Source organism: Podarcis muralis, chromosome 2 (assembly GCF_964188315.1).
Source record: "Podarcis muralis chromosome 2, rPodMur119.hap1.1, whole genome shotgun sequence".
Lineage (NCBI taxonomy): Eukaryota > Metazoa > Chordata > Lepidosauria > Squamata > Lacertidae > Podarcis > Podarcis muralis.
In genome coordinates this window covers 9,474,111-9,495,063 of record NC_135656.1, presented here as the reverse complement: position 1 = coordinate 9,495,063, position 20,953 = coordinate 9,474,111, and the positions used below count along the sequence as shown (strand labels likewise).

At 48.0% G+C, this 20,953-nt stretch overlaps 1 long non-coding RNA gene across 3 annotated transcripts in view; it reads left to right on the top strand.

Annotated features, from left to right (window-relative positions):
- The window catches only part of LOC114593058 (uncharacterized), a 39,593-nt gene extending 21,771 nt beyond the window's left edge, over positions 1-17,822 (top strand). For 2 of the 3 annotated variants that reach the window (XR_013391748.1, XR_013391749.1), the window contains exons 3-5: positions 2,807-2,967; positions 3,858-3,922; positions 17,212-17,821. This is a non-coding gene — a long non-coding RNA (uncharacterized LOC114593058). Of the gene's footprint in view, positions 1-2,806; positions 2,968-3,857; positions 3,923-17,211 lie in introns of all 3 variants that reach the window. The other variant, XR_013391750.1, reaches the window with a different exon arrangement.
- The last annotated feature ends 3,131 nt before the right edge of the window (positions 17,823-20,953 follow it).

Genomic DNA, 20,953 nt, shown 5'->3' with positions numbered 1-20,953 from the left:
CTGCATTGCAGTAAACTGGACTAGATCAAGGTCCCTTCCAGCTCTTTGATGGGGTAGCTCATGTCACCCTAAAGAACCTACACCCACTTTTTATTTTAAGAGACAGAACACCTTGATGAAGAATTGGCTATAACAGCAGTACATCTGTTTCTCACATGACATATGGGAGTGCTTTTGGAAAACGTTGCATCAGGACTGTCCACTGGTGTGTATATTTCAAGAAAAATAAATCTGATGGAATACAAGGTGCTACAGAGCTCAGACTGACATGGCAGATATTTCAGGGGGAAATCACAAACAGGACTTGGAAAAAACAAGACATACATGAATGACTAACTCCAGTGTAACATTTTCATCTATGTACACCTCTGTGGGAATAATTATAGAAGTTCTTCCTTGTGGGCAAAGAAAGGCAGCATTTTGTTACTTGTACGCAATGCTTAATGTGTACTAAGGATGTAATTCTGAGCGCACTTATATTGTGTTGTGTGAAGCTACAGCTATGATTCAGCTTCCAGCTGACTTTGGAACTGCAACGCCTAAAGGGTTCTCGTGTGAAATTCAAACAACTTCAGAAGTAAGATCCATTAAAATCAATGCAACTTACTTCCTGGAAGCAAGCACCTGTGGGAACTGAAGAAGATGTATTCATGCTTTTTCAAATATTTCTAAGGAGGGTGATCAGGTCAAAGGAGAACAGATTGCTTCATACTCTCCAACTGTCCTGATTTTCCAGCAACAGTTCCAGAATTACAGAAGCCATCCCAGCTTCTGATTTGATCCTGGAATGTCCTGATTTTCCTCTCCATGGCTGCCACCATTGGGCAGCTTGGCCTCACTGCAAAATACCACAGACTCTGGGAAAGGTTGACATGGGTGAGCAATTCATACTGCCCAGGCTTGTGTCCCAGAGAGAGGTGTTAACCTGTGTCCCTCTGGATGTTGATGGACTACAGTTCCCATCATCCCTTGATCATTTGGCCATGCTGACTAGGCTGATGCCCGTTAGAGTCCAACAACATCTAGAGCAGGGGTCGGCAACATGCGGCCCATGGGCCAGATGCGGCCCACGAAGACCGTTTTACTGGCCCACGAGGCACCCCTGAACCAAGCCGCCCACTTGGTGAGTCCCCCATGCACTGCGCTAAACCGGCACAGCGCGGTGCGGGGACTTGCTGAGCGGTACCGGAAATCGTGTCTGCACACGTGCAGATACCGCACATGTCCAGACACTGAAAATCGCTTCTGCGGAGGCATGATTTTTGGCATCTGGGCATGCACAGAAGCAATTTCCAGAGCCGCAGACATGCACAGATGCAATTTCCGCCATTGCACTGCGCCAGTCCGGCCCACGGATAATCTCAGTGGAAGTGATCCGGCCCATGGCCGGTAAACCTTGCCGCCCCCTGATCTAGAGGCTATAGCCTCCTCATCAGGTACACCATCTAGTGGGGCCAGGGGACCAAGGGCCCCCAAAATTATCAAGGAGGGGCCCGGGGCCCCTCAATACTTTGTAGTGACTGTGCACACGCCGTGTGATGTGGTCATGCTCTTGCAGAAGTCACACAGCGTGTGCATGACACATCAGCATGGCAAGCAGCATGCACAAGTGATGTTGGCGTGGTGCATGGCGCTGGCCCCCTCAACTGCAGGGGCAAGCCAGCACACTTGCTCCCCACCCATACTGTATAATCTCCCCAATGAATTTGGTGTGATGTATAATCTCCCCAACTTTATTTGGTGTGATGCTGAATCGGATGGGAGAAGGGTAGAACTGAGAGTTCTAAGCTAGAACTGAGAGTCTGCCATGGGCATTTGTAGTGACTAGCAGTGTTTCTCAAACTTGGGTTGTTGGACTGCAACTCCCATGATCCTTAGCTTGCAGGACCAGCGGTCAGGGATGGTGGGAGTTGTAGTCCAACAACAACTGGGGAACCCAAATTTGAGAAACACTGGCAGGGTATCGCTGGCACCCAGCCGTGGATGGGGAAAAGTGCACGGTGGTGGGAAAGATATTACAGTAGGGCTGGCATACGTCCGGATTTCAAAGACGGAATTGATGTCCGGGGGGGATTCCCAACAATTTTGGGGTCTTCCAAAAAGGTGTTCAGGCCGTCCTGGTTTTTACTTTTTGAAATATAGCAACCTTTTCTGACATAGCGCCTTAAGTGTGATAGTTACCACTGCAGTACCTTTTGCCCCAAAGCTGATGAGGCTGGCGTCTCACGCTAAATGACTTGCTGTATTTACGCTCGGTGGGAGGCGAAATGTGATGGCACCCTTCACCGGGCAGAAGCAAGTGCTCCCGCTGCCTCTTCAGCAACTTAGCCGGAGCCCCCTGCCATCTTTGATTCAATTACAGTCTTTACACATGCTTTGTTCCGAACCATAAAGGCAACCCCCTGAGCCTCGGAAGGCAGGAAGAATGCACCGCAGGCTGCTGCGATTAAAACTGCAGGAGAAGCCATTGCGTCTCCTAGCCAAAAGAGACAGCTCAGCTTGGTTGCTTAGAAATAGATCCCGGTCGGAGGTCAGTGGCCCCCAGGGGTGTGTGCATATGAGACCTTTGGAAAGAAACACAAATGCCAACCAACGCATACAAACAGGTGCCCCCCACTAGGGGGAGCGAGAGCATAACAGGTTGAGTGTGCCCAAGAGGCTGGTCATGAAATCTAAAAGGAGAAGTTGCCCTCTCTCCTCTCTGAGCCTTATCCCTAAGGCTAGAGGGGAGCGAGAACATTACATTGTCTGGCTCGTTGTTGCAGTAACTGCTGTCAAACAGACTTCTGCTTTCCTAATTTTACAGATAAGGTTGGGAGTGGTTGGGTTCCGAAGCCTTCAAGGAGTCTGTGGCTGAGCTGGCGTTTGAACCCAAGAGCAAGGTTCTGCCCACTGAACAATCCTTCATTTGTACTGCTTATACATGTCTCAGCCTTGGTACACGGACAGCCATACACTTAAATAAAGGTAAAGGGACCCCTGATCATTAGGTCCAGTCATGACTGACTCTGGGGTTGCGGCGCTCATCTCGCTTTATTGGCCAAGGGAGCCAGCGTACAGCTTCCGGGTCATATGGGCAGCATTATTAAGCTGCTTCTGGCGAACCAGAGCAGTGCACGGAAACGCCGTTTGCCTTCCCGCCAGAGTGGTACCTATTTATCTACTTGCACTTTGACGTGCTTTCAAACTGCTAGGTTGGCAGAAGCAGGGACCGAGCGACGGGAGCTCACCCCATCACGGGGATTCAAACCGCCAACCTTCTGATCGGCAAGTCCTAGGTTCTGTGGTTTAACCCACAGCGCCACCCGCGTCCCTCATACACCTAAATAGGTAGCCACAATGGGATTCAGCTGTTAGAGTGGGTTCAGATCCCCGCTCAGCCACAAAGCAGAATGACTTTGGACTGCTCACCTACCTCATAGGGTTACTGCGAGGGGGGGAAATGGGATCAGGGGGGAAACCTTGTTGCTGCCCCGAACTCCTTGGAAGAAGAGAGGGACATAAATGGAAGGCATAACATGCCATGCAAGTGGTGGGGTAGTGGGCTGCTTTTGCCACCCATCTCCCCATAAAAAAGGAATATGCAATTCTAGGTGTGTGCGCATACAATGGCATGTTTGTATGCTTATTTTTCATGATCTGGGCATCTTGGTCAAATCACAGGCTGCTGAATCTACCAGGGGTAGGAAACCTGTGACTCCCACCATCCCTAATCATTGGCCATGCTGACTGGGGCTGCTGGGATTTAAAGTCCAATGTCATCCAGAGAGCCTCAAGTCAGTCCCCCTCCCCTGTTTTATACTTATTCATGGCTCTCTGCACCCTATGTTGTTAATTTTTAATTTGTTTTCTTGCAGCCTGATCTAGCAATTTCCTGTACTCTGCAGGGCACGAGTCTTGTGCACAACAGTCCCATATACAGGTAGTAAGTGTGATGTGTGAACTGAACAATATGTATGCATGAGTGTGTGTGCATATGTATTTTTCTAGAAAAATAGGTGCCAGAACTCACAATGAATGCCTCCCCTGTTCTATTATTATGGCAATTGTGCACACCTGAGGGGTGCCGGAACTCAGTTCCAATCTCCACCCACAGAGAATGATTTAATAGTTAGGAGATGGCACTACCAAAATAAAAATTAAATAGCGATCTATTTAAATCTGTATTCTGCCTTGCATGGAAATGTCTGTTGAGACCTGTTGAGATCCTTTGGCCGATGGTGCTAGCTGTCCTCGTAGAAGTGGTTTGCTCATTAGACTTGTTTGCTACCATACTGGAACCTTCTCTGTGCTTGAATAAGAATCGAGTAATTCTCTTCCTCCATTAGATGTTGGAGAGGAAGCACCAGCATGAACTCAAGCCTTCCTTTCTGGGATGCCAGCCTGGGAGTGGTTGACCGCCTGCTGACACACACCCCAGTGCCAGGACTCTCCCAAGTCCTGCCTGGCCCACACTGTCCCCTTCTCCATCTTTGCCTGTCCCACCCCCTTGGCTGCTGCAACATCTGATTCACCACCAGCCGGCTGTTGTCATGCCAACCTGAACTCCGACCCTCTTAATGGCTATTTCAGATGGTTATTTATGACAGCGATTAGGCGCTGTCTGGATTTACAGCTGCCTCCCCACACCCTGCTCTCTCAAGGCAGATGGTGGCTGTGTAGACCTGGAAGCAGCAGGGAGACACTGGACCCCCTGAGAGCACCGGCCAGCCCCCCAGGTTTCTTCTGCGTTTCCCCCCCCCCCACAAGGAATCGACAGCTGCAATGACAGCCAGAACAGCTGGCGAAAGATGGAGCCGCCGTATCTCAATTCCCCACCCCATTGCCATTTATTAAGTCAGGAATTTCAGGGCTTCCCAAGATTTCCCCTGCCCCCCCCCGCCATGCCCCCCCAATATGCCACAGAGGACAGTTGAGACACATGTCTTTCAGGGCTGCGCTCTCGTGGGAGCCAGAACAGAACATCCCAGGATCCAATCAGAAGCAGGGATTGCTTCTGTAATTGCAGGACCCTAATCTTTTGTCAGGGACGCGGGTGGCGCTGTAGGTTAAACCACAGAACCTAGGACTTGCTGATCAGAAGGTCGGCGGTTCGAATCTCCGCGGCGGGGTGAGATCCCGTTGTTTGGCCCCAGCTCCTGCCCACCTAGCAGTTTGAAAGCACGTCAAGTGCAAGTAGATAAATAGGTACTGCTCCGGTGGGAAGTTAAACGGCATTTCCGTGCGCTGCTCTGGTTCACCAGAAGCAGCTTAGTCATGCTGGCCACATGACCCGGAAGCTGTACGCCGGCTCCCTCGGCCAATAAAGTGAGATGAGCGCCGCAACCCCAGAGTCGGCCACGACTGGACCTAATGGTCAGGGGTCCCTTTACCTTTTTAATCTTTTGTCAGACCGCCTTATCCTTTTGTCAGACCTGTGGACCTCCAGTTATATATATGTTTAACTCCAGTTACTATCAGCCTAAACCAGTATGACCAGTGGTCAAGGAATGGTGTGAGTTGCTGAAGTTCAGCAACAGCTGGAAGGCCACACGTTCCCCAGACCTGCCCTGTTGTAATCGAAGGATACTGACAGAAACATGAGTGGTAAGAGTTCTGGGATGGACTGGAAGAGGGAGCAGGAATGCGGGAGTATGATTCAGTTTGCATTTGAAGACGGATCTAGAAAACATGCCCTTTCCGAAATGGTATGGGAACTGAAGCATGATCATCCTTTGAATCACAGAATCATAGAATCATAGAGTTGGAAGAGACCACAAGGGCCATCGAGTCCAACCCCCTGCCAAGCAGGAAACACCATCAGAGCACTCCTGACATATGGTTGTCAAGCCTCTGCTTAAAGACCTCCAAAGAAGGAGACTCCACCACACTCCTTGGCAGCAAATTCCACTGTCGAACAGCTCTTACTGTCAGGAAGTTCTTCCTAATGTTTAGGTGGAATCTTCTTTCTTGTAGTTTGGATCCATTGCTCCGTGTCCGCTTCTCTGGAGCAGCAGAAAACAACCTTTCTCCCTCCTCTATATGACATCCGTTTATATATTTGAACATGGCTATCATATCACCCCTTAACCTCCTCTTCTCCAGGCTAAACATGCCCAGCTCCCTTAGCCGTTCCTCATAAGGCATTGTTTCCAGGCCTTTGACCATTTTGGTTGCCCTCTTCTGGACACGTTCCAGTTTGTCAGTGTCCTTCTTGAACTGTGGTGCCCAGAACTGGACACAGTACTCCAGGTGAGGTCTGACCAGAGCAGAATACAGTGGCACTATTACTTCCCTTGATCTAGATGCTATACTCCTATTGATGCAGCCCAGAATTGCATTGGCTTTTTTAGCTGCCGCGTCACACTGTTGGCTCATGTCAAGTTTGTGGTCAACCAAGACTCCTAGATCCTTTTCACATGTACTGCTCTCAAGCCAGGTGTCCCCCATCTTGTATTTGTGCCTCTCATTTTTTTTGCCCAAGTGCAATACTTTACATTTCTCCTTGTTAAAGTTCATCTTGTTAGATGAAATTTGCAGTTCTTAATATTTTTGTAAGGCTGTTCTCCAGCCAAGTATTGTAATAAAAAAAGCATATGCTAGGGTAAAATGTATTGAAATCATAAAGTCAGGAGGGAACCTGAGGATCATCTAGCCCAACCGCCTTCAATGCAGAAATATGCTGTCCCGTCTGAGGACTGAACCTGCAACCTTGGTGTTATCAGCGCCGTGCTCTAACCAACTGAGCTATCCAGGCTGACATACTTAAAGTAACGTACAGTGGTACCTCAGGTTACATACGCTTCAGGTTATATACGCTTCAGGTTACAGACTCCACTAACCCAGAAATAGTACCTCGGGTTAAGAACTTTGCTTCAGGATGAGAACAGAAATCGTGCTCCGGCGGTGCGGCAGCAGCAGGAGGCCCCATTAGCTAAAGTGGTGCTTCAGGTTAAGAACAGTTTCAGGTTAAGAATGGACCTCCAGAACAAATTAAGTACTTAACACAAGGTAAGGTAAAGGTAAAGGTACCCCTGCCCGTACGGGCCAGTCTTGACAGACTCTAGGGTTGTGCACCCATCTCACTTAAGAGGCCGGGGGCCAGCGCTGTCCGGAGACACTTCCGGGTCATGTGGCCAGCGTGACAAAGCTGCAACTGGCGAGCCGCCGCAGCACACGGAAATGCCGTTTACCTTCCCGCCGGTAAGCGGTCCCTATTTATCTACTTGCACCCAGGGGTGCTTTCGAACTGCTAGGTTGGCAGGCACTGGGACCGAGCAATGGGAGCGCACCCCGCCACGGGGATTCGAACCGCCGACCTTTCAATCGGCAAGCCCTAGGCGCTGAGGCTTTTACCCACAGCGCCACCCGCGTCCCTGTAGGTACCATTGTACAAAAAATGCAGATGTGCATATGCATATATGTTGCTTTGCAAGCAAGTGTAGATGGCAAAATGGCGTACAAAAATATGTGCCTGTTGGGAAAGATTAACACCACAATGTTGGTGAATTTTCATTGTGTTGTGCTTTCTTTAAAAAAAAAAAAAGCAAAGTGAAGTGGGAATGTGGAGAACTGAAGTTAAGGCTAGGAAAATGAGAAACTGAGAGAAAACAAAATTGTCAGATTCGCCCATCCCGATGAGAGATCCCAGATCAGAACAGAGGATGGAACTGGATGTAGAGGAGGACTTGGCTCAGAAAGGCCACCTTTTCATGGATAGCACCTTCTGGATAGAATTCTTTCCCAAAGGAAGCTTGCCAGGCTCGTGGAATGAGTCATTCTAGAAAAGCATCAGAGACCATTTTTATTACGCTGGGACTTTTCAATTTAATGCTGCTGTTTTTATGTTTTAACTCCTGTTGTTTTACTGTTTGTTGCATTTGTGTGTGTGTGTGTCTTTTGCCTGTTGCTTTTATGGCTGCTGATTTCAAAGCAGTGTGCTTGAAGATTGCTTTTGCTTTAACCATTGTCAGCTGCTTGAGGGGCATCCCAGTTGAAAAGCAGCATATAAGTAGCAAAAAATAAAAATAAAAAAGGAAGAAGGGTGCTTTGTAGCTAGGCCTTAAGCCATAGGGCAGAGGTGGTGAAGCTGCAGCTCTGCCAGATGTTTTTGGACTCCAGGTCCCATCAGCCGTAGTCAGCATGGCCAGTGGTCAGGGATGATGGGAAATGGAGTCCAACAAGATATGAAGGGCCACAGCTTCCCCCATCCCTGCTGTAGGGGCTGGAGTAACTCTGGACCAAACATTAGCAGCTGTAATCTGATTCACTCTGGCCTGAGACTCAGCTTTGTTCTCAAAACAGCTGCATAACCACGATTCCTTAATATGTACACACACCTAGACTGGGAAAAGAAGGATGTGCGGTTTAAAAGCAAAGTGCCTGCCCATTTTAATGGATGGATCTGGGGTCACAGAATAGAATCATAGAATTGTAGAGGTAAAAGGGACCATGAGGATCATCTAGTCCAACCCCCTGCAATGCAGGAATCTCAGCTAAAGCACCCATGGCAGGTGGCCATCCGATCTCTGCTTAAAAGCTTCCAAGGAAGGAGAGTCCACAGCTTCCCGAGGGAGACCGTTCCATGGTCAGAAAGTTTTTCCTGATGTATAGTCGGAATCTCCTTCCTTGTAACTGGAATCCATTGATTTGAGTCCTGTGGGAATGTTCAGGGATGCAGGAGAGGATATATTGTTTTATTATAGTTTTCCCAACTTGTGTAAACAAGTTTACAATTTATCAGAGTAACATTCCCCTTTTTAAACTCACAACTGATGCGTTTGCTCACGCTCGCTAAAGCCTCTATAATAACTGTTCTGGTATTTTCCCCTTATTCCCTCATAAAAGATAAGACACAATACAGTCTTCTATAAAAGTATAAAAAGAGTTTACTCACTCACATTCTGTTCACAATCGGATCCCAGAAGGCAGGCTTATCTTAGAAAAGTAACATACACCTGGAAACTATCTCATAAGGAGACAGTCCCTTTGTCCTCTCTTGGGAGGCCAAGAGAGCATCTTTGGCTAAGCAGATGTTGCTTCTTTGACAAAAGTAGTCATAGAGAGAGAGATGGCTGTCCTGCCCTGTGCTTTTGTCGTTACCTGCACAGCTGAGGCCACGCCCACCTCTAGTCACATGCAGAGGAAGTCCGTCCCAGCCCAAAAGGAAACAGGAAGTTTACCTGCTGGCTGGACAAACATTCCTCCCCATGTGTGTTCACTCTAGGAATGTTGTACTTGACTGCTCCTGTGCTTCACATCCCACAAGTCCTACATTCCAGACCAGGAGAAAACAAGCTTGCTCCATCTTCCATGTGAAAGCCCTTGAGATATTTGAAGATGGCTATCATAACTTCTCTCAGTCTCCTCTTTTCCAAGCTAAACATAGCTCCCTCAGCTGTTCCTCATAAGGCTTTGTTTCCAGGCCCTTCATCATCTTGGTTGCCTTCAAATATCAAGTAGCTCATGTCTGGGAAGGCTCCCTTGCTGCTCCCTTCCTCCTGATCTTCTATGGTTCCCTCTTCTCCTCTTTCAGCTTCCTCCCTCCATCTCTCTCTCTCCTTCATCCCAGTGCACTTTGGGCTGGCCACACAGACAGATTGAAATCTGTGTCCTACCGCCATGCAATCCCAGCAGCAGGTGGGCTGGTACCCCACAGCTGACCCTATCTGCCGCAGCTTGGATGAGGAGTAGGAAAGAGAAAGAGAGAGCATCTTTATCACTGGCTCTCCACTTTCCCTTCCTACAGCCCTTTGTCCAAGCCCCTGCCTCCCTATGCAACAGTTGTTGTTGTTTAGTCGTTTAGTCGTGTCCGACTCTTTGTGACCCCATGGACCAGAGCACGCCAGGCACTTCTGTCTTCCACTGCCTCCCGCAGTTTAGTCAAACTCATGCTGGTAGCTTCGAGAACACTATCCAACCATCTCATCCTCTGTCGTCCCCTTCTCCTTGTGCCCTCCATCTTTCCCAACATCAGGGTCTTTTCCAGGGAGTCTTCTCTTCTCATGAGATGGCCAAAGTATTGTAGCCTCAGCTTCACAATCTCCTTCCAGTGAGCACTCAGGGCTGATTTCCTTCAGAATGGATAGGGTTGATCTTCTTGCAGTCCATGGGACTCTCAAGAATCTCCCCCAGCACCAGAATTCAAAAGCATCAATTCTTCGGCGATCAGCCTTCTTTATGGTCCAGCTCTCACTTCCATACATCACTACTGGGAAAACCATAGCTTTAACTATACGGACCTTTGTTGGCAAGGTGATGTCTCTGCTTTTTAAGATGCTGTCTAGGCAACAGAGGGGCACCTAAATGTGGCCTCTGAGCTTAAAGCTGCAGCCGTCCACATCTTGTAGGACTAAAACTCCCACCATCTCTGACCACTGGCCATGCTGGCTGGGGAAGATGGGAGTTGTAGTCCAACTACAGATTCCCCAACCCTGCCTTAAACAAAGGAACTTGCCTTTCTTTAAGCTCGGCAGTTAATTTATCCAACATTACTTGAATGGAATGAGTAAATTAAAAATCAGACTCCCAAAGTCATATGAAGGAATAAGGGGGAGAAGTAAATTCTGAGAAGGGGCAGCAGCTCTAACCACTGAGCCCCATTCTCCTCTCCAAACGAGGTCTTTCTGCCTCTGAGAGAAGAGATGCTGTTTATCAGCTGAGGCTAATTCAAACTGATTTTTACTATGATCCTCATAACTCAAAGAAGAGCAGGCCCCGGGAGCTGAACACATCATAACAATCAGACGCCATTCCCCTGCCGACGAGGCGAGATGGATCGCTGAGGGCATTTCTGTGTGGCTGGGTGCTCCGCTCCCCTCCCTCCCTGTAATCACAGCTCCACTTCAGTTTTGCTCTGGGAAGCAGACATGGGCAAAATCTGTAATCATCCAAGAAGAAGGGACACTGTGCCCTCTAATCGGTACATGATGAAGCCTCTCAGAGTGAGAGGTTTGTGGCAGGTGATAAAATCTGCCTGGGGGAGGATGGATGGATAGGTAAATATGGGGGCGCACTAGGAGTGGTAGGTAGGCAGTCAGCTAAAGAAAAAGCACGGGGAAAGGGTGGTTTCACAAGTGACACTAAGAGCATCTTTTTGTCTTCAGCTCTCTCTTTTTAAGTCACGTAAATATTATTGGTGTGGCATAAAACTCACACATGCACACAAATCACCATTCTCTAATGGTCTCCAGGAATGCGGCTGTTTCATTTGAATGGTCTGGTGGGTGCTCATTATCTTGTTTAGGTGGACAGACTGCTTGCCTGGGAGATTTTTCCAGATGATTAAAAATGATTTTGTTCTTAGCACAGTACTTGTTGCTGGGGCCGATCCATCATCAGTGGTGTGACTACTCAAGCTGGATGGAAAATGCTTTCTTCTCCTCCCTTTGTGTGGTTGGTTGGTTTGGTTATGTGTTGTTGTTGTTGTTGTTGTTTAATTGGGAGACATTTCTAGAAATGCTGGAAAGAGGGAGCTGGCAACAAGAACAAAAGGTGAATAGATTCGTGGGAGTAAGATGTTTCTTCTCTAGTGTATGTTTCTTCTCAAGTGTTCATGTTGTGGTGGTGGCGGTAGAACAATTCAGTTCTGCAAGTCTCATGCAGAAACTGGTTGGAAGCATAGCGATGATTGGCTAGCACCTGGGTGGTCAGCAGGAAAATTTCCTTGCAATCTCCAGAGCGGTTTTGGTTTCCTTTTTTCAAACGTGAAAAAGGTGACAAACGGGTGGCCAAACATACATGCAGCACTTAAAAACAACATCAAAACAGCTCACCTGAAAGACGTATTTCAAGGCGCATAGTACAATGAGGTAAGGCAAGCAGAGAGGGGAGCTCCCCTCACTCTCATGTCACGTTTGGTGCACAAAATAGATACACCCTCACTCTCATGTCACGTTTGGTGCACAAAATAGATACACCCACCTAGCCTCATCGGTGAAAGGGGCATTATAATGTGTGTTTAAAGCATGTCTTCCCCCCCTAGACTGACCCAGCAAGTTCAACGTCTTCCCTCTCTTTAAAATGGATGGTTTTCAAAGAAGATTAGAGGAATGCATGGAGGATAAAGCCATCAGTGGCTATTAGCCACAATGGCTATGTTCTGCCTGCGTTGTCAGAGGCAGTATGCCTCTTAATACCAGTTGCCAGAAACCACAAGAAGGGAGAAGGCCATTGCTCTCAGATGCTGGTTGTGGGCTTCCCATAGGCATCTGGTTGGACACTGGGAGAACAGGATGCTGGAGTAGATGGGCAACTGGCTTGATCCAGCAGAGGTCTTCTTATGAGCTCTCCTGTTTACTTCCTATTTACTTATTCAGCATGTGAGCCTGCACCCTTGCAGGATATATTCGGGAGAAGAAAAGGCTAAGGAGTAAACCCTACACAAATCAGGAATGGAGTCTCTAGGACGATTGGGCGGTGCTTGTACACCTCCTTCGGGCAACTCCTGCAGCCATGTTAGTGCCAAATCCATTGCTCTGCTCTCCCTTGGACCACATCAGTCATCTGGGCAGTCTTGTCATCTGGGCAGCACAGGATCTCCATACACACTGTACAGGCTTGCGCCCCGGGGAGGTCACTTCAGTGCTACTAATGCAGTAGTTTGTCTTCACCCCCAGAGGTGGGTGCCATTGCCGTTCTAAGACAAAGAAGGAGCCATTCATGGTGAGTTCCGGCATCTCTTTTTCCATAAAAATAGCACCGAGAGAGGCTATTGGGGTGGTCTGCATGCTGATTAAACCACACAGCGCTTGTGGGGGAGTCATTTGTCTCATCTCAATGTCACAGAAGGAGCACAGCAGCCAACAGCACACTACCAGGGTCACCACCTGCCATGCTCACCCCTTGCTCTGAGACACACACACACACACACACACACACACACACACACACACCACACACACACACATTGCACCTGATCGCAAACCAATTATCCCAGGAAACTTGACCCCGCAAGGGATGAAATACTTTAAGCTGCATCCTAGGTTTTCCCCCTCAGCAATAAAGATGAGTTAACGGCTTTTCTTGGCCCAAAGAGCAGGTGTATAAATTACAACCGCCGAAACCTTGGGTTAAGCAAAGACAACTTGATATGGAGCCTGGCTCCCAGTTTCTCCCTGGGGAGTTGAGACTAGCAGGCCACTACAAGGAGGAAGGGGGGGGGAGTGTTGAAAAGTTAATGGGAGGTGTGCTTGGAGAAAGAATGAATGTTTATTAGAAATATATGTGCTTGCGGGGGGTGGGCATGTGTGCACAGCGTGCCTGCCTGCCTGCCTTTAGGGAGGATTTACTGTCCGTACGTGCAAAGAGAGTATATTTGAATAAGAATTCCTCTGCAGATTTGGATAGCGCTCCCGGAGGTGAACAGCGATGGGTACTTTCGCAGAGGTCTCACAGGGGTTTAAAAGCCCAGCTTCTGCTGATTCTGGGAGGCTTGAGTTCAAATCCCCCTGATGCTATCAGCTCATTGCATCAGTTTGAACCATTTCTTGGTATCAAATTCCCCATCTGTAGAACGGTGGTTGACCTAGCCGCTTAGGATGGTGGTGATGGGGCAAGCACAATAAAGGCCGTGAAACCTTCCACCATTTAAGAGTGCCATCGTATGCCCTTCGTATAAATTTATGCATGTTTACGCTGGTGTGTACCCCACTGATTTCTCATTTATTTCAGTGGGATTCTGTATTAAATGTTGCCTTTGGTCCTAGAACAGATCATTAAAGTTGGTCTGAAAAGGATCCTGTGATTGCTAATACCCAGCATGGGTTTCTCAAAAACAATCATGCCAGATGAAGCTCATTTCTTTTTTCTATCAGAGTTACAAGCTTGGTGGATCAGGGGAATGCTATAGACGAGCCTCTTGGGCTTGCTGATTGGAAGGACGGTGGTTCGAATCCCCGCAACAGGGTGAGCTCCTGTTGCTCTGTCCCAGCTCCTGCCAACCTAGCAGTTCGAAAGCATGCCAGTGCAAGTAGATAAATAGGTACCACTGCATCGGGAAGGTAAACAGCATTTCCATGCTTCACGGTCCTCCGTGCGCCAGTAGCGCTTTAGTCATGCTGGCCACATGACCCAGAAAGCCGTCTGTGAACAAACGCCGGCTCCCTCGGCCTGAAAGCGAGATGAGCGCCACAACCCCATAGTCGCCTTTGACTGGACTTAACCGTCCAGGGGTCCTTTACCTTTTACCTATAGACATAGTGTACATTGATTTTGACAGAGTCCCCCATAATATTCTTGTGGAGAAGCTGGTAAAATGTGGGCTGGATGAGGTTACTATTAGGTGGATATGTAGTTAATTGACTGCCCAAACCCAAAGAGTGGTTAGTAATGGTTCCTTGTCATCCTAGGTGATGAGTGGAGTGCCACGGGGTTCTGTCTTGGGCCCATCATTGCTCAATATTTTTATAAATAACTTGGATGAAGGAATTGAGGCAGGGCCGTCTTAAGCATATCCGGTGCCGTGGTGCAAAGCTCTCTCCGGTGCCCCCCTTCCCCTATTTCCCAGAGTTTCTTAGGGATGCCGGCGGGGCTGGAGGAGGCGGGCAACGGCTGGAGGGCAGCTCCTCTGGTGGGGAAGAGGTGGAGGCTGGACGCGGCACCTCCCGGCTCAGCTGGCCGCTTTGTGCCATGGTGGCCATGGCAGACGGAGGCTCCAGGCGTGGCGCTGCATGGCGGAGGCGGGCGAGGGTGGCAAGCTGATGCGGGGAGGCACCGCGTCCAGCCTCTGCCTCCTCCCTGGCGCTCTCCAGAACTTGGCGCCCTGGTGCCCCACGCCACTAGCCTCTATGGGTAAGACGCCCCTGAATTGAGGGAATGCTCATCAAATTTTCAGATGACACCAAACTGCAAGGGGTAGCCAATGCCACAGAAGACAGAATCGGGATTCAGGATGGCCTTAGCGGATTGGAGAACTGCGCCAAAACTAACAAAATGAATTTCAACAGGAACAAAGGTTCTACACTTAGGCAGGAATAACCAGCTGCATAAATATAACATGGCTTGCAAGTAGTACAAGTGAAAAGGATCTAGGGGTCTTAGTGGACCAGAAGCTTAACATGAGTCAATGGTGTGATGCACCAGCAAAACAAAACAAAGCAAAAACTAATGCTATTCTAAGCTGCATCAGTAGTGTCCAGATCAAGGGAAGTAATAGTACTACTCTATTCTGCCTTGGTCAGGCCTTACCTGGAGTACTCTGTCCAGTTCTTGGAAGGATATTAACAAGCTGGGTCATGTGCAGAGGAGGGCGACTAAGATGATCCAGGGTCTGGAAACCAAGCCTTATGAGGAACATTTGAAGGAACTTTTTCAGCAGGGGGCCAGTCCACTGTCCCTCAGACCTTGTGGGGGGCCGGACTATTTTTTTTGGGGGGGATGAATGAATTCCTATGCCCCACACATTTTAAATAAAAGGACACATTCGACTCATGTAAAAACACACTGATTCCCAGACTGATTCCCAATGGCTGGATTTAGAAGGCAATTAGGCAGGATCCAGCCCCTGGGCCTTAGTTTGCCTACCCATGGTTTAGACTCTCCTTCATTTGAGGTTTTTAAGCAGAGGTTGGATGGCCATGGATGCTTTAGTTCAGATTCCGGCATTACGGGGGGTTGGAATTAAATGATTCTATGATGCCTCTTCAGCTTGCTGACCTCATTTCCTGCTCCTTCTCTCGTGTTGTGACACAGAAGAGGAGACACATTGTGTGTCTCTGCTGAGGTCAAGTTCCAAATATGGCACCTCGCAACTCCAACCTAGGCAAAACTAGGAACTCTTTACAAACAGGCATGTATTTCCTATAATAAACTTACCGTATTTTTCGCTCTATAAGACGCACCAGACCACAAGACGCACCTAGTTTTTGGAGGAGGAAAACAAGAAAAAAAATATTCTGAATCTCAGAAGCCAGAACAGCAAGCAGCAATCCCTCTTGCTGTTCTGGCTTCTGGGATAGCTGCGCAGCCTGCATTCGCTTCATAAGACGCACACACATTTCCCCTTACTTTTTAGGAGGGGAAAAGTGAGTCTTATAGAGCAAAAAAATACAGTAACTCCCTCATTTTCTGTACTAAGAGTCTCAGTGTGATTGCTTCCAAAGGTAATCAAGTTCCTTTGAGGTATTTTGGTGCACAGTTCAGGCTTCTGCTGATGCATAAAAACTCCATATGCTATCACTTATTGCTCCCTCAAGCGACTCTGTCCTTACCTGCTTGCTCCCTCTTCGGCTCAGAACTGCCTCCCAGACCACCCATATGAACCCGTCTCTCTTTCTAACTTCAGATCTCTCCTCAAAACCCAATTTTTCTGTGAAGCCTATGGCACCCACACCCGTTATTCCCCATATTCTGCTGTAGTGTATAACTAAAATGATGGCTACCTCCATTCCCCTCCATTTCCTCTGGTGTATCCCTTCTGTCTATCTCTAGTCTAGAAGTGGGGAACCTTTGCACACCCACCCACCAGTGTTGCTGAACTGCAACTCCCATCATCCCTGGACCACTGGCCATGTTTTCTGGGGCTGATAGGAGTTGGAATTCAGCAACCATCAACTCCTAAGCATTCCCATCCCTGCTCTCGATGGGAAGCTCTTTGGGGCAGGGACCTGGCCTCTCATTCTTTTTAAAGACCACGTATAAAGGTAAAGGGACCCACTTGACCATTAGGTCCAGTCGTGGCCAACTCTGGGGTTGCGGCGCTCATCTCGCTTTATTGGCCGAGGGAGCCGGCATACCGCTTCCGGGTCATGTGGCCAGCATGACTAAGCTGCTTCTGGCTAACCTTCCCGCCGGAGCGGTACCTATTTATCTACTTGCACTTGACGTGCTTTTGAACTGCTAGGTTGGCAGGAGCAGGGACCGAGCAACGGGAGCTCACCCCGTCGCGGGGATTCGAACCGCTGACCTTCTGATCGGCAGGTCCTAGGCTCTGTGGTTTAACCCACAGTGCCACCCGCGTCCCACGTATATGCTACTGCAAATCAACAACAATAAGACCGTTTTGCTCTGTTAATAAACAGCCAGGTCAGCCCTTGTGGTAGAAACACTGGAGCAAAGGCTACAGCCATTTTTACTTGTCCAGGTTTACGGATCATAGAGGGAAATTGGCTTTTAGCAGGTGGCGCTACAGAAGGTGTCGCCGCTGAACTCTGTTAAAATTTTATTGGTACCTTGTGGGTTTTAACAGTGGTTATATCATTGTATTGTTTTCTTTCCTTCAATTTCTGTTGTCAGACGCCCTGTGCTCCATTTGGAGGAAGGGCAATATAAAAAACCACGACTGAATGAATGTAGATGAATGGCATCTGAAAGCACTTCAAAGGTTTTTGCTGGGACCAGTCGCCCTGTGCTGGATGGACCAGCAAGATGGCTTATGAGAGGAAAGCAGTTTGCTTGCTCTGCAGGATGAATAATCAGCTGAAACCTTCAAAATATTCCATGATCAGGCAAGTGAGCAGATTCTCGGGCCAAGCAACACTGCAGCAGTGTCTCCAAAGTCTTGGGCAAGAGACAGGTTTACTTTGTGCTAAGCTCAACTCCTCTCTGTTTTCTTTGTCCCGCACTCAAAACTTCATATCCAGAGATGGATGGACCAATCCATTTTTGGTCCATGTCTATTTCACACATGCACATGTTCTGCATTAATTGGCAACTTTATTTTTAAAAAATCACAAGAAAATTTGTATTTAAATTCATATTTTTATCATGTATTAATTTTGTGATCATAAGTCATGTTAAACAGCTTTTAATATTGTGCTTTAATGCTGTCAGCTGCCATGGACTTTAGGGTGAAGGGCAGGTAATTAATAAATAAAATAAAAAATCTATACCAATCTATACATTCCTGAATATGATTTTATCCTAAAATGCGCATTTTAACAATTTTTGATACATGTTTGAATTGTTTTATAAAATTTAGAGGTGTGAAGTTTGAAGGATACCTATGTTCTAATCCACCTATCAGTCTAGGACAGGGGTGAGAAACTTCAGGACCTGGGGTCAAATGCAGTCCTCCATGCCTTTGTCAGGGCCTTGGAGAGCTCCACAAACCACACCCTCTTGTGCCCCAAGGTAAAAGACTTCTGGGAAAGGATTTATAATGAACTGAAAAAAATGTTGAAAAACACATTTATTAAAAAGCCATTTTACTTGGTATAGTGGAGGGTGAAATCCCCAAAAAGGATGTTACTTTTTTTCTGTATGCCACAACAGCTGCGAGAATATTGCTAGCGAAGAACTGGAAGAAACAAGATTTACTAACTATCGAAGAATGGCAGATGAAGATGATGGACTATATGGAACTTGACCGGGAGACTCCAAGACCAGAGAGAAGAGACGGCGGAAGAAGATTGGAAGAAGTTTAAGGAATATTTGAAAAAAATATGTTAATATTTAAATTTTATAATAGCTTTGGAAGTGGATTTAGGCTGTAGGGTTAGAAGTAGAAGATAGTGTATTTTAAAATAGTAATATTTGCAAGTGATAAAATGTGAATATTTTTATGGGTAAAGTAAGTGTGATAAAAAAAATAGTTAGAAATTATGATACTGCTAAAGATGAAGTAAAATGAAAATCAGATGGGGGGGATTTGGGGAAGCCCACCTAACAATGTTTAGAAAAAATAAGGGTAAGACAAGAATCTGTTTCTATTGTTTGTTTTCCTGTTTGTGCTGTTTATTTGTGTTATAAAATAAATAAATAAAAATTGAAAAACAAACCACACCCCCTCACCACAGACCACGCCCTCCAATTGCCCTGCTTTGCACCTGTGCATTTTTGCATGTCTGGACTGTGGCCTTGAACTCTGACACCACCTGCTTGTTTGGAAGGAGGAGAAAGAGAGGGGTGCATTTGTTATCTATGGTAGAAAGGCAAAACGTGTGTTTGTGGCTCTGCCCATTTTGCCTTTATTGGAATATTGCACCCAGAAGGTTAGTCAGAAGGGAATGCAGCCCTTGGGTTGCAAAAGCTTCCCCATTCCCGGTCGGAGAAGCACAGGTCAGGTCAGTCCGCATCAGAATTCACAGAAATCGAATTCCGCAGCATCCCATTTCCACATCTCAGTCCTGGTACATTTCTTGGTCATGCTCTAGTGCAGGGGTCAGCAAACTTTTTCAGCAGGGGGCCGGTCCACTGTCCCTCAGACCTTGTGGGGGGCCGGACTATATTTTTTTGGGGGGGAAATGAATAAATTCCTATGCCCCACAAATAACCCAGAGATGCTGTAATGGTTCTAGGGGTTGCTTGTGCATAAATCGGCGCCACACCTGGCTGGTTGCCTGAGTGAACCCTTTCTGTCTGGACAGCCACTCGCCTGTGGCTGTCTCAATCGCTGGCAGAATCCGTCAGTGGGCGTTTCTTGAACTTCTTCCAGCAAAGAAGCTCTTTGACGCCTAGTCTCCGCCTACTTTCCCTGCGCGGAAGCCTTCTGCACAGGGAGGGTGTGGGCATCGGAGGACCCGTGCTCTCCCCGCTGGTCCCCGGCAAGGAGTCTAGGAGCCAGCTCGCCGATTCCCCCATCTGCCCCCCTTCTCCACTGGAGCTACGCTGATTTCCTTCCCCAGAAGATGTGCTGCTTCTCTCCCTCCCGGGACGCTCTCCGGAATCCCTCTGGAGCCCTCCCTCTCCCTCTGGCTCCGATGGCAGTTCCCTGACAGATGCATTTTAAATAAAAGGACACAGTCTACTCATGTAAAAACATGCTGATTCCTGGACCGTCCACGGGCCGGATTTAGAAGGCGATTGGGCCGGATCCAGCCCCCGGGCCTTAGTTTGCCTTCCCATGGTCTAGTGCAAGGGAACCTCAGCAACCAGTTTTTATAGAGCCATGGATTCCATGGATTTCCCCTGTCCCATGCACAAAATTGTATGGATTGCCATGGCTCTCTGTGTGTGAAGCATTTCCTCTCATCACTCCATACCCTCCAAATGTCCCTATTTTCCAGGGATAGTCCCGGATTTACGGAAGCTGTCCCAGTTTCTGATTTGATCCTGGAATGTCCCGCTTTTCCTTTGGACATCCCTGTTTTCATCAGAGAAATGTTGGAGGGTATAGAGTTAAGTGTCCCCCGAGCCAAAGAGATAAGGAACTATACAACCTTTAGAAGACATCAGAAGGCAGTCCTGTATAGGGAAGTTTTTCCATGTTTAATGCTTTGTTATGTTTTTATATATGTTGGAAGCCCCCCAGAGTGGCTGGGGCAACACAGTCAGATGAGTGGGGCATACATAAGGTAAAGGTAAAGGGACCCCTGACCATTAGGTCCAGTCGTGGCCGACTCTGGGGTTGCAGCGCTCATCTCGCTTTATTGGCCGAGGGAGCCGGTGTACAGCTTCCAGGTCATGTGGCCAGCATGACTAAGCCGCTTCTGGCGAACCAGAGCAGCGCACAGAAACACCGTTTACCTTCCTGCCGGATTGGTACCTATTTATCTACTTGCACTTTGACAGGCTTTCAAACTGCTAGGTTGGCAGGAGCAGGGACCAAGCAACGGGAGCTCACCCCGCCGCGGGGATTCAAACCACCGACCTTCTGATTGGCACGTCCTAGGCTCTGTGGTTTAACCCACAGCGCCACCGCCTGCTGTGTGGGCATACATAATAAAATTATTATTATTATTCTGGAATAGGACGTCCCTATTTTCACCGGGGAAATGCTAGAGGGTATGTCACTCTTATACATGAAAACACACTCCTCCTGCCGCCATGGCACCAGCCCTAATGTGGGATGGAAGGCGAGCCATTTCCTCTTCGGTACAGAGTACAGGCGCATCTCTCCTGAACTTTACTGCACGGCCAAAAAAACCCAGACACTGCTTTATACATGCACACAAACACGCTCCCCTCCGCCGCCAAGGCTGGCGAGGGAAGACGCTCCAAGCCGGCCCATAAAAATGCAGATTGGGGCTCCGCAGATGAAATAGCACGCGGGTGTATAAATCGCTCTCCAGCAAGCCGCAAGATGGATCGGCCCCCA